Raw genomic sequence first — 14,180 nt, forward strand, 5'->3', positions numbered from 1 at the left:
ACTGAGTATCTGCTTACCTTACATTTAAGAAGAGGGGTTTTTGCTCAGAGATAGATGGTGTTTGGCTATTTTATATGCAAATGAAAGGATGAAGAAAATGAGAATTGAGCATTTTCAAATATAAAGTTTAGAAGAATGTTTTTATATTCTAAACACAGCCATCACTGTCAATTCTTTGTAAATGTCTTCTAACATTCAGTTTATTTTTTTGTTTGTTTGTTTTGTTTTGTTTTTTCAAGACAGGGTTTCTCTGTGTAGCCCTGGCTGTCCTGGAACTCACTCTGTAGACCAGGCTGTCCTCAAACTCAGAAATCCGCCTGCCTCTACCTCCCAAATAGCATTCAATTTCTGTATTTATTCTTGCAATTACCATTGTTTTAATTGGAAGATATTTAGAAAATAACCATGAGCCATGTGTTGATGACTCAGGAAAACATTATCGTTGATTCTTCTGTAGGGAAGGTAGATGGTAAGATTACATTAAAAATATCAATGTAGGAGAAAATAGGATAGCTTGTTGGAACATGTAGGTATCTGTTCTGGGAAATGAATGAACCAGAATTGTGAAGAGCTAGGGTAGTAAGTGGAGATACTTTCCTCCATACCTTCCTCCTATCTTACTTATCTTGTCTCTCTATAGTAGTTTTCTTTAGAGTTACATTTGTTGAAGACTTTGGACAGATGCCCAGATTGTAGTGGAAGTGCTACAAAAGTAGAAAGTTATTTGTTCATATGTTCATTGATTTGTTAATTCAGCTGTCAAAACGGTGTGAAAATCTTCCTCTATGTCAAATAATCACCTGGTATTGAAACCTGATGGGAATGGAAATCAACCAGACCGCCAAGAAATGTATTACATACACAAAACAGGCAGGCATTAAGAAGATAAAGGTGTCTAGGAGAAGAATGAGTTTTCAAAAGGAATGGATACAGAGAAGGCGTGATCATGCTCACAAATAGAAACTTTTTCTGAATGATCAGAATTTAGTGTAACCACTGAAAAATGTTGAGAAGTGAGATTGGGAACCAGAGTGGATCCATCATAGAGAAAAGACTTACAGCACTTTTAGAAACTGACTGCTTTAATCTAAATACTTCCAGAGGTTATCTGGTCTTCATGTGGTTTAAAATTTGTAGTTAGTAGTTCTAAGTAGAGATAAGGAAGGAAAAAAAAGTCTCCCAAAGGGAAGGTTAATATTATGAGACAGTCTTTTTAATGATGAGAAAAATTCCTAATTTTTATAGTAATAAAACCTTTTTGTACAGTCATCCAGACCTTAGTGACTATGGTATATGTTCCCCAATCTTTCTCTCCTGTAGGTGTCTAGCTTATTTGTCAACAACATGAAACCACAAAATCAAACAAGTATTTTAGAATTTTTACTTCTAGGGTTTTCCCAAGATTCAAAGCATCAACCCATGCTATATGGACTGTTTCTGTTCATGTTTGTGGTCGCTGTGCTTGGGAATCTGCTCATCATTCTGGCTGTCAGCATTGACTCCCACCTGCATACCCCCATGTACTTCTTCCTATCTAATCTGTCCTTTTCTGACATTTGTTTCATCACTACGACAATCCCTGAGATGTTGGTGAACATCCAAACACAGAGCAAGTCCATCTCTTATGCAGAATGCATCACCCAGATGTATTTTTTTCATGGTCTTTGGAGGCATGGACACACTTCTCCTCACTGTAATGGCCTATGACCGATTTGTGGCCATCTGTCACCCCCTTCACTATCCAGTCATTATGAATCCCCGACTAAGTGGCTTGCTGGTTCTTGTATCATGGTTCATTAGCTTCTCATATTCTCTGGTCCAGAGTCTGTTGATGCTGAGGCTGTCCTTCTGTACTAATCAGATAATCAAACACTTTTACTGTGAACTTGCTCAGGCCCTCACTATATCCTGCTCAGATACACAAATCAATCATATTCTCCTTTATATAGTAACATGTGTCCTTGGCTTTGTTCCTTTCTGAGGGATCCTTTATTCGTACTCTAAAATTGTCTCCTCTATTTTGAGAATCCCATCAAGAGATGGAAAATATAAAGCATTTTCTACCTGTGGGTCTCATCTATCAGTGGTTTCTTTATTCTATGGGACTGGCCTTGGTGTGTACCTTAGTTCTGATGCAACTTCCTCTTCTGGGAAGGGCATGGTGGCCTCAGTAATGTATACAGTGGTCACCCCCATGCTGAACCCTTTCATCTACAGCTTGAGGAACAAAGACATTAAGAAGGCCTTACAAACACTTGGGAGAATACTTCTTTTTTTAGGTGGTAAGTTCACTGGTTTTAGACTTCTGAACTGATAGAAATAAAATAGTGAGCTAAAGAAATTCTATCCCTTAATCGTGTAGAAATTTTTTCCAGCTTATTCTTCTATCTTTGATTAAAATTATACTGTGAATATTTTTATCTGCAATTTCTATGATGCCTCCTTTTTTATTTGCAGTTCTATATCTCTCTCCTCTTTTTATATATTTCTTCACTTCAGTACAATGTTTACATTTCAGTAGGTCAATACTATTCAAATACCAACTCATGAATTGTTTAATAAAAGTTATGCAAAAGTTCATTTACAGAAAGTCCATGTGTATGTATACAACATTATTGTGTGTTGGTCTGACACTGTATTCTGATGTTAATTCTGCTTCCTCAACAGGGGCTGCCCCTGTAGTACATCACATACTCAAGTGATCTCATGTGAAGCTTCTCTCAATTTTAACTGGTCAATAAAGGCTAGAGCCTGTTATTGGGTAGTGGAGGGGAAAGATGGGACTGTGCATTCAAGAGTAGGGGCAGGTATAGAGATAGAAGAGGATGAGAGGATGAAAGAAGAAGAGGATGTATCCACAATGGACCAGAACCATGTTGCCAGTAGAAACTGCAAGTATCAAGAGATCTTATAGATGGTGAATAAGTTAGTATACTATTATATCTTCCCAATCTAGGCATATAACATAATAACAAGATTGTATGTTTTATATGGGTTTATTGGTATTAGAAATTCCTGCAACATAATACCCAAGGCTATAAATGATACTCTAATTAGAGACATGCTAAAATATATGTTACTAGTAGACATTTCTTACTGTACAGGCTGGACCTTACCATGAAAGTCCCTGCTCACTACTCAAAAATCACAACTGCGATTTTAGAAGTGAAATTTCCACTTGAGAGAATGTTTAATCTTGCCACTACATACTGATTGAAATGGGTTTCTATGGTGTGAATACTTTTGTCCTTCTGGTGTATATCTTAAATTGTTATAACCAATGTGATTTTAAAATATTAAAAAGAGAGAAATTTGGAAGCAATAGTGGTGGCCTCAAGAATAAAGCTTCTTATAGAAACTAAAGATCCCTTAGAGTTTATTATCTCTACTACAACATGAGACTATAGTAGGAAGGCACTATCTATGAGCCAGAAAATTGCCTCTGAGTAGACACCAAAATCTGTCATTTCTTAATTTTAAATTTCCAATCACCAGACATTTGAAAAACAAATTTTGTCACACAGACACAACTGAAGTCGTCTACTTTGGTTGTGTCTATGTGACACAATTTTATATCAGGTACTTAATCTAAGAGATTTGTTATAACATTCTGAACATATTATCCCCTATGATGAAAAGATATAAAATGATCTTGAAACCTGAAATGCATCAAGGTAATGTACTCTGCTGCAGAAGGCAGTACTTACAAAATCTCTGAAACATAATAGAAATGACTTATACAAGATACCATCCCAGATACACAAGTAGCTACTTAGGAGATGTACCCAAACAACTGTTTTATTCCATCTTCCTACTTGTATACTGTTCTGTAGGTGTTTCTCAGCTCACCTGCAAAAACTACTTTGCTCTTGGATAGCAATCCCACCATAGATTGATAGAAGGCTGCAAGTTTAATTGGAAAAGATAAAAATAGTCACTTCAATGAGATAACCTGTGTTATTAGCCCTTTAATTTGAACTTTTACAGATGCAAGGGTGTTGGCCAATGCTCTGGCCATCTGGCAAAGCAAAAAATTAAGTAGAAAGCTGTCCTATTAAAGTTAAGTTTTTGTGAAGAATGATTTGGAACATCACTATAAAATTTTGAGCCCATCTGTCTTATGGCTACAGTTCATAGCACATCACCCCAGGGAAGTTACGGTAGAAAGCTGGAGGCGAGAAATGATGCTGAGACCATGGAGGAGTGCTACTGATTGACTTTCTCCTCATTGCTTGCTCAGTCTGATTTATTTTTTCTCATTATTTATTTTTATTAACAACGTTTAAATTAAAATAGTTACATCACTTTTTCCCTTCTCTTTCCTTCCTCCAACCTCTCTTATGTCTCTTAGCTCCAAGCCATTCCATACACTGCTACCACCAGTCCCTGTCAAAATCATAGCTTCCTTCTCTTTGATAATTATTGTTTATGCACTACACACATAAATATACCACACACGCACACAAATATAACTGCTCCAAGTTTCAATGCTTATCCCTTTGTTTTGAATAACTAATTAAAAGGACCTATGTATATGAGGTTAATTCTCCCTCTCAATAGTCATTAGCTGCCTTTAGATTTGTCTAGAGGTGGGACCCTCTGAGATTTCCCCTACCTGTGTTAAAATAGGTGTGGTTTTTGTTCAGGTCTTTTTTTAAGTATCATGGGTGTAGTTTTCTGTCATTTTTAGGAGTCACCCTCTCATAGCAGATTTCCTGGTCTCCAGCTTTCACTATCTATTTTTTGTTTTGTTTTTTGTCCCTTCTTCTTGTACCCTTGAACCTTGTGAGCAAGAATTATGTGTAGATGCACCTTTTGGAGCTGGTCTCCCATGGTCCTTTGATTTCTGCATTATAACCAGTTGTAGTTTTTTTGTAATGGCTGCCTGTTTTCTTCTTTAAATACAACTCAGTGACACTGTCCACAATGGCCTGGGCCCTCCCACATCAGTCAACAATCAAGAAATGCACCAGAGGCTTGCCTACAGGCCAGTCTCATGGAGGAATTTTTCTCAATTCAGGTTACCACTTCAAAAATTACTACTGTGACTGCACAGGCAATGTATTCACATGGACACATAGTGAGACTTTGATGTCACTTTGTTGGCCAAAGCCTTGTCACAATGATACAACATGTAAAGATACTGTTGAAAGCTAAATTTGTCACTGCTGGCCTGTAGGGGGCTGTCCTCAGAGGATCAATAGGGACACATTGTAGGACTGCCTTCCTCCTTCAAATACCTTGAAGTCTCAGGCAATGATTGTATCTGTCAGACTGAATTCACAAACAGGAGCCTAGCATAACTGTCTTCTGAGAGGATCCACTGAGCAGATGACTGAAACAGATGCAGAGACCCACAGCCAAACATTTGACAGAGCTCAGGAAGTCTTGTAAAAGAGTTTGGGGAAAGATTGAGGAACCCAGAATAAATGGGGACTCTGCAAGTAAACCAACAGAGTCAACAAGCCTGGACTGAAACACCAACCAAAGAACATAAAAGGGTTGAACTTAGTCCCCCACACATATGTAGCAGATGTACAGCTTGGTCTTCATGTGGGTCCCCAACCACTGGAATGGGGGCTTATACTGACTCTGTTGCCTGGCTATGGATCCTGTTTCTCTAACTGGGCTACATTGAGTGATATCAATGTGCCTAGTCTTGCAGAGACTTGAGGTTCTAGTAGTTTGGTACCCAGAGTTGGGGGTAGGGGAAACTCCCCTTCTCAGAACTGAAGGGGAGGTATGAGGGGGGAGCACAAGTGGATGGGACTGGCAAGAGAGGAGGCACTGCAATCCAGATGTAAAGTAAATAAATCATTTAATGGAAAAAGAAAATATTTAAAAAATTTTAAAAGACTAGTTTTGCCAACTTGTCATAAAACTAGCCAGCGGACCATCAGAAGAATCATTTTCAGTACTGAAAGATGATTAGAACCAGAATGTGGTTATTTAAGTTAATGCACAGGAGGTATCCACTGTGTAGACATGATATGTGACATTAAGGAGCTACAGCAATCTAGAGATGAACCAAATGTACATATATTCCCCTTGTTCCTTGGAGGCACAACATGACAGCATGAACTATGTGTCATGAGAGGCACATATGGCTATTAAGCATATTCCTCAAGAGAAAACTGGAAACATGGATATAATCAGTAAATAGACTTTGCTTACTGGATGATATATATATAAACATTCATACTACTATCAAAGGAATAGAAGAGAAAGTTTGACACCATTTTGGATATTGTGGTGGTTTGAATATGCTTGGCCCAGGGAATGACACACTTAGGAGGGGTGGCCTTGATGGAGTAGGTGTGGCCTTGTTGAAGGAAGTGTGCCTCTGTGCAGATGGGCAATGAAATCCTCCTCTTAACCACATGGGAGCCAGTCTTCACCTAGCAGTCTTCAGATGAAGATGTAGAACTCTCAGCTCCTCCTGTACCATGCCTGTAGGGTTGTAGGCCTGCATCCACTCAGCCACAAGGCATGGCTGCTTGGGAAGGTGGAACTCGGAGAGCGTGGCTCCACTTATCCCACACTGCTGTGCTAGTAGGTGCTAGGCTATAGAGAAGCACTGAGGCACCACTCCAAGGTCAGCCAGTGAGGTTCTCAGACTCTTGGACATCCAGGCACAGGTGTGAGCTGCAAAAGTGCAGAGAACTGAGTCAAGGGCCATCAGGCTGAGAAGACTGTCTAGCCTGGGTCTAGGGGAAAAGGTCTTCTCCCAGCAGAGATGATAGTCCTTGGCATGGTGTGTGGGAACACAGAGAGGCCTTCTACAGCCCCAAATAAAGGCTCTCATTATAAGAGTTGCTTTGGTTATAGAATCTGTTCACAACAGTAAAACCCTAACTAAAACAGAAGTTGGTACTACCAGAAGTGGGGTATTGCTATAATAGGCCTGACCATGCTTTTGTTTGGAAGAATGTGAATTTGAGATGTTTGGATTTGGAAAGCAGTGGAATGCTTTACTTGAGGTTTAATGGGCAAGTAGGAATATGTAAAACTTTGTTGCTGAGGGTGATTTGAACTGTGGAAGCCTGGCTCTAGAGGTTTCAGAGGAGAAAATTTTAATACATGGCTTAGACTATTTTTGTTGTATTTTTGGGAAGAATGTGGCTGCTTTCTGCCCTTGTATGAAGAGTCTGCCTAAAGATAAGTCTAAGATGAAGAGAATCAGATTAATTACTTTGAAAAAGGAAGTGTCAAACCAGCCTGGTATAAATTCTGTTGTGTGGTTACTAAAGTTCACTCTTATGAACAGTATTTTAATGAAAAGAAACAATGGGAGAAAGGAAAAACACAAAATTTATGGTTCATGTATTAGAGAAGCACCAAGAAGTACAATGGAGCTAAACCCTGTGTTCCAGGAGATAAAGAGATTAGGGGAGTGGTGATCCCAGCACAAGACCCCACCCAGCTAAGCTTCCTATTTAAGCTTTTGCAGTTGAAAAGTGATAGTTATAACTAAGCATCATTACTACTTGATTTTTGTTTCCACATGGACTTTTTATCTGGAATTAAGTACAATCCAGAAATGGATAGCACAACTATGGAAATGGAATCCAGATCTTGACGCTGGAATATACAGGCTTTTGATCTGGATCTTGAAGAACAGTGGACTTATAAAGATTAGGCCCAGGCATGATGGTACACATCTTTAATCCCAAGAGACAAAGCCACACAGATCTAACTTCAAGGCCAGCCTGAGACAGAGCAAGTTCCACGTGAAGAAAAGCTTAAATCCAGGCATGGTGGTACATACCTTTAATCCCAGCATTCAGGAAATAGAGCCATGTAGATCTCTGAATTAAAGGTCAGTCTATACAGCAAGTTAAAAGAAAACCACACCTAGTCAGTGAAGAAGTTTGAAAACAGAGAGTTGGTAATAGAATAAGCAGGACCATGTTCCAGCCCCACCAAGCAGCAGAACTTGGCACTTCGGCCATGTGGCTCTGACTTTGGAGTCAAGAATAGAAGGGACTCTAACCTCTTGTGGATATTAGACATAGGGTTAGTGAAGATTTTTCCCAATCTGTAAGTTGCCATTTTGTCCTATTGACAGTGTTGTTTGCTTTATAGAAGATTTTCAGTTTCATGAAGTCCCATTTTTCAATTGTTGATCTTAATGCCTGAGTCCTTGGTATTCTATTCAGGAAATTTTCCACTGTGCCACTATGTACAAGGCTATTCCCCACTTTTTCTTTTATTAGATTCAGTGTATCTGGTTTTATGTGGAAGTTCTTGATCTGTTTGGACTTGAGCTTTGTACAAGGAGATAAAAATGGATCAATTTGCATTCTTCTACATGCAGACCACAAATTATACCCTCACCATTTGTTGAAGATGCTTCCTTTTTTCCACTATGTGGTTTTGGCTTCTTTGTCAAAGATCAAAGTCCATAGATGTTTGGGTTTATTTATGAATCTTCAATTCCATTCCATTGATCCACCTGTCTCTGTCTATATGAATACTATGCAATTTTTATTACTATTTTTCTGTAGTACAGCTTAAAGTCGGGGGTGATGATTTCCCCCAGAAGTTTTCTTATTGTTGAGAATTGTTTTGACTATTTTGGGTTTTGGGTTTTTCCATATGAATTTGAGAATTGCTCTTTTGAAAAAGCCAAATAACCCAGTTTAAAAATGGTGTACAGAAGAGCTGAGCGGTGGTGGCACATGCCTTTAATCCCAGCAGTTGGGAGGCAGAGGCAGGCAGATTTCTGAGTTCGAGTCCAGCTTGGCCTACAGAGTGAGTTCCTGGACAGCCAGGGCTACACAGAGAAACCCTGTCTTGAAAGACCAAAAAAAATGGGGTACAGAGTTAAACAGAAAATTCTCAATAGAGGAATCTTTAATGGCTGAGAAGCACTTAAAGAAATGTTTGACAGCTCTCTACCTCCATCTACACCTAGGCTTGACCAGCCGATATGCTCCTTCCCTGCAAGCAGAGAGCTTGCCTCCAGGGAATGCTCTAACTGAGGGACTCAGGTGAGATCCACCATTTTCTCTCCTGTGACTTTCTAAGGCAGGACCAGTCAGGAGGCACAGGCTTTACAAGTAGCAGGGCAACCGGGACAGGATCCTTTCTACCTCAGACTACACCTAGGAGGGACAACACATCTACAGCCCTCTCTGCACCTTTCCCTCAAGTGGAGAGTCTGTCTCCAAGGTGTGCTTTGACCCCAGGACTCAGGAGGGACCACTTATCCACAGCCATCTGGGCCCAGGTTTTACCAGAGGAGAGCTGATCTCCAAGAAGTGCTGAAACAGGCTTACAGACCTACAGGAGGAATAAGCTCAAACCAGAGACAGCAAGAACATCTAACACCAGAGATAAATAGATGGCGAAAGGCAAACCCAAGAATCTTATCAACAGGAACTAAGACTACTTGGCTTCATCTGAGCCTAGTACTCCCAACACAGCAAGTCCTGGATATTCCAAAACACCAGAAAAGCAAGATTTGGATCTAAAATCATATCTCAAGATGGTTATAGAGGAATTTAAGAAGGGCATGAATAACTCCCTTAAAGAAATAAAGGAGAACACAGGTAAAGAGGTACAAGCCCTTAAAGAGGAAACACAAAAATCTCTCAAAGAATTACAGGAGGTCAAGAGCAAACAAATAGAAGTCCTTAAAGAGGAAACACAAAAATTCCTTAAACAATTACAGGAAAGCACAAACAAACAGGTGAAGGAATTGAACAAAACCATCCAGGACCTAAAAATGAAAGTAGAAACAATTAAGAAATCACAAGGAGAGACAACTCTGGAGATAGAAATCCTAGGAAAGAAGTCAGGAACCATAGATGCAAGTATCACCAACAGAATACAAGAGATTGAAGAATCTCAGGTGCAGAAGATACCATAGAAAACATTGAAACAACAGTCAAAGAAAACATAAAATGCAAAAAGTTCCTAACCCAAAACATCCAGGAAATCCAGGACACAATGAGAAGACCAAACCTAAGGATAATAGGTATAGGAGAGAGTGAAGACCTCCAACTTAAAGGGCCAGTAAAAATCTTCAACAAATTTATAGAAGAAAACTTCTCTAACCTAAAGAAAGGATGCCCATGAACATACAAGAAGCCTATAGAACTCCAAATAGACTGGACCAGAAAAGAAATTCCTCCTGCCACATAATAGTCAAAACACCAAATGCACAAAAAAAAATGAAAGAATATTAAAAGCAGTGAGGGAAAAGGGTCAAGTAACATATACAGGCAGACCTATCAGAAGTACACCAGACTTCTCGCTAGAGACTATGAAAGCCAGAAGATCCTGGGTTGATGTCATACAGACCCTAAGAGAACACAAATGCCAGCCCAGACTACTATACCCAGCAAAACTCTCAATTACCATATATGGAGAAACCAAAGTATTCCATGACAAAACCAAATTTATACAATATATTTCCATAAATCCAGCCTTTCAAAGGGTAATAAATGGAAAACTCCCACACAAGGAGGGGAACTACATCCCTGAAAAAGCAAAAAAGTAATCTTCCAACAAAACTAAAAGAAGATACCCACATGAATGGAATTCCAATTCGAAGAACAAAAATATCAGGAGGCAACAATTACTTTTCCTTAATATCTATTAGTATCAATTGACTAAATTCCTCAATAAAAAGAAATAGATTATCAGATTGGGTATGTAAACAGGACCCAACATTTTGCTGCATACAGGAAACCTACCTCAGTGACAAAGACAAACACTACCTCAGAATAAAAGGATGGAAAACAATTCTCCAAGCCAGTAGTCCTAAGAAAAAAGCTGGAGTAGCCACTCTAATATCAAATAAAATCGACTTTCTCCCTAAAGTGATCAAAAAAGATAAGGAGGGAAACTTCATACTCATCAAAGGTATGATCTACCAAGGTGAATTCTCAATTCTGAACCTCTCTGCTCCAAATGAAAGGGCATCTACATTCATAAAAGAAACTTTACTAAAGCTCAAATCACACATTGCACCACACACAATAATAGTGGAAGATTTCAATACCCCACTCTCTGCAATGGACAGATCATGGAAACAGAAACTAAACAAAATCACGGTGAGACTAACAGTAGTTATGGAACAGATGAATTTAACAGATATCTATAGAACTTTTTATCCTAAAACAAAAGAACATACGTTCTTCTCAGCATCTCACTGTACCTTCCCCAAAACTAACCATATAATTGGTCACAAATCAGGCCTCAACAAATACAAGAAGATTGAAATAATTCCTTGCATCCTTTCAGGTCACCCTGGACTAAGGCTGCTCCTCAATAACAACATAAACAATAGAATGCCCACATACATGTGGAAGCTTAACAACACTCTACTCAATGATAACTTGGTCAAGGAAGAAATAAAGAAAGAAATTAAAGACTTTCTAGAGTTTAATGAAAATGAAGCCTCAACAAACCTAAACTTATGGGACACAATGAAAGCAGTCCTAAGAGGAAAACTAATAGCTTTAAGTGCCTCGAAAAAGAAACTGGAGAGAGCATACACCAGCAATTTGACAGCACATCTGAAAGCTCTAAAACAACAAGAAGCAAATTCACACAAGAGGAGTCGAAGACAGGAAATAATCAAACTCAGGGCTGAAATCAAACAAATAGAAACAAAAAGAACTATACAAAGAATCAACCAAACCAGGAGTTGGTTCTTTGAGAAAATCAACAAAATAGATAAACCCTTAGCCAGACTAACTAGAGGGCACAGAGACAGTATCCTAGTTAACAAGATCAGAAATGAAAATGGAGACATAACAACAGGCACTGAGGAAATCCAAAAAATCATGAGATCTTATAACAAAGGACTATACTCAACAGAACTGGAAAACCTGGATGAAATGGACAATTTTTTAGACAGAAACCAGCTACCAAATTTAAATCAAGATCAGATGAACGATCTAAACAGTTCCATATCACCTATTGAAATAGGTGATTTTCTAGATAGATACCAGGTATCAAAGTTAAATCAAGATCAGATCAATGATCTAAACAGTCCCATATTTGCTGATGAAATATAAACAGTCATTAATAGTCTCCCAACCAAAAAAAGCCCAGGACCAGATGGATTTACAGCAGAGTTTTATCAGACCTTCAAAGAAGACCTAATACAAATACTCCTCAAAATATTCCACAAAATAGAAACAGAAGGTACCCTACACAATTCACTCTATGAAGCCACCATTACTCTTATACCTAAACCACAAAAACACCTAACAAAGAAAGAAAACTTCAGACCAATATCCCTTATGAATATCGATGCAAAAATACTCAATAAAATTCTTGCAAACTGAATCCAAGAACACATCAAAAAAATCATCCACCATAATCAAGTTGGTTTTATCCCAGGGATGCAGGGATGGTTAAATATATGGAAATCCATCAACATAATTCACTATATAAACAAACTCAAAGAAAAAACCACATGGTCATCTCATTAGATGTTGAGAAAGCATTTGACAAAATCCAACATCCCTTCATGATAAAAGTCTTGGAAAGATCAGTAATTCAAGGCCCATTCTTAAACATAGTAAAAGCAATATACAGCAAACCAGTAGCCAACATAAAACTAATGGAGAGAAACTTGAACCAATCCCACTAAAATCAGGGACTAGACAAGGCTGCCTACTCTCTCCTTACCTATTCAATATTGAACTTGAAGTCCTAGCCAGAGCAATTAGACAAGAAAAGGAGATCAAAGCGATACGAATTGGAAAGGAAGAAGTCAAATTATCACTATTTGCAGGTGATATGATAGTATACTTAAGTGACCCCAAAAATTCCACCAGAGAGCTCCTAAACCTGATAAACAACTTCAGCAAAGTAGCTGAATATAAAATTAACTCAAGCAAATCAGTGGCCTTCCTCTACACAAAGGCTAAACAGGTGGAGAAAGAAATTAGGGAAACAATACCCTTCACAATACTTACAAATAATATAGCATACCTTGGTGTGACTAATTAATCAAGTAAAAGATCTGTTTGACAAGAACTTCAAGTCTCTGAAGAAGGAAATTGAAGAAGATCTCAGAAGATGGAAAGATCTCCCATGCTCATGGATTGGCAGGATTAATATAGTAAAAATGACCATCTTACCGAAGGCAATCTACAGATTCAATGCAATCCCCATCAAAATTCCAAGTCAATTCTTCACAGACTTAGAAAGAACAATTTGCAAATTCATCTGGAATAACAAAAAACCCAGGATAGCAAAAATTATTCTCAACAATAAAGGAACCTCTGATGGAATTACCATCCCAGACCTTAAGCTGTACTACAGAGCAATTGTGATTTAAAACTGCATGGTAGTGGTACAGTAACAAGCGAGTAGATCAATGGGATAGAATTGAAGACCCAGAAATGATCCCACACACCTATGGTCACTTGATCTTTGACAAAGGAGCTAAAACCATCCAGTGGAAAAAAGACAGCATTTTCAACAAATGGTGCTGGCTCAACTGGCGGTTGGCATGTAGAAGAATGCAACTTGATCCATTCCTATCTCCTTGTAGAAAGCTCAAGTCCAAGTGGATCAAGGACCTCCACATCAAACCAGATACACTGAAACTAATAGAAAAGAAAGTGGGGAAGAGCATCAAGCACATAGGCACAGGGGAAAGTTTCCTGAACAGAGCACCAATAGCTTATGCTCTAAGATCAAGAATTGACAAATGGAACCTCATATAATTGCAAAGCTTCTGTAAGGTAAAAGACACTGTCAACAGGACAAAACAGCAACCAACACATTGGGAAAAGATCTTTACCAATTCTATATTTGATAGAGGACTAATATCCAATATATACAAAGAACTCAAGAAGTTAGACTCCAGAGATCCAAATAACCCTATTAAAACTGGGGTACAGAGCTAAACAAAGAATTCTCAACTGATGAATATTGAATGACTGAGAAACACCTAAAGAAATGTTCAATATCCTTAGTCATCAGGGAAATGCAAATCAAAACAACCCTGAGATTGCACTTCACACCAGTCAGAATGGCTAAGATCAAAAACTCAGGTGACAGCAGATGCTGGAGAGGTTGTGGAGAAAAAGGAACATTACTTCATTGCTGGTGGTATATCAAGCTGGTACAACCACTCTAGAAATCAGTTTGGTGGTTCCTCAGGAAATAGGACATAGTACTACCAGAGGACCCAGCTATACCACTCC

General features: G+C 38.6%; 1 pseudogene; it reads left to right on the forward strand.

The window, feature by feature from the left end:
- The first annotated feature begins 1,344 nt into the window (after positions 1–1,344).
- LOC116072311 lies at positions 1,345–9,282 on the forward strand (annotated as a pseudogene).
- The last annotated feature ends 4,898 nt before the right edge of the window (positions 9,283–14,180 follow it).

The sequence above is a fragment of the Mastomys coucha genome, unplaced genomic scaffold, assembly GCF_008632895.1.
Source record: "Mastomys coucha isolate ucsf_1 unplaced genomic scaffold, UCSF_Mcou_1 pScaffold23, whole genome shotgun sequence".
In the NCBI taxonomy this organism is placed as follows: Eukaryota; Metazoa; Chordata; class Mammalia; order Rodentia; family Muridae; genus Mastomys; species Mastomys coucha.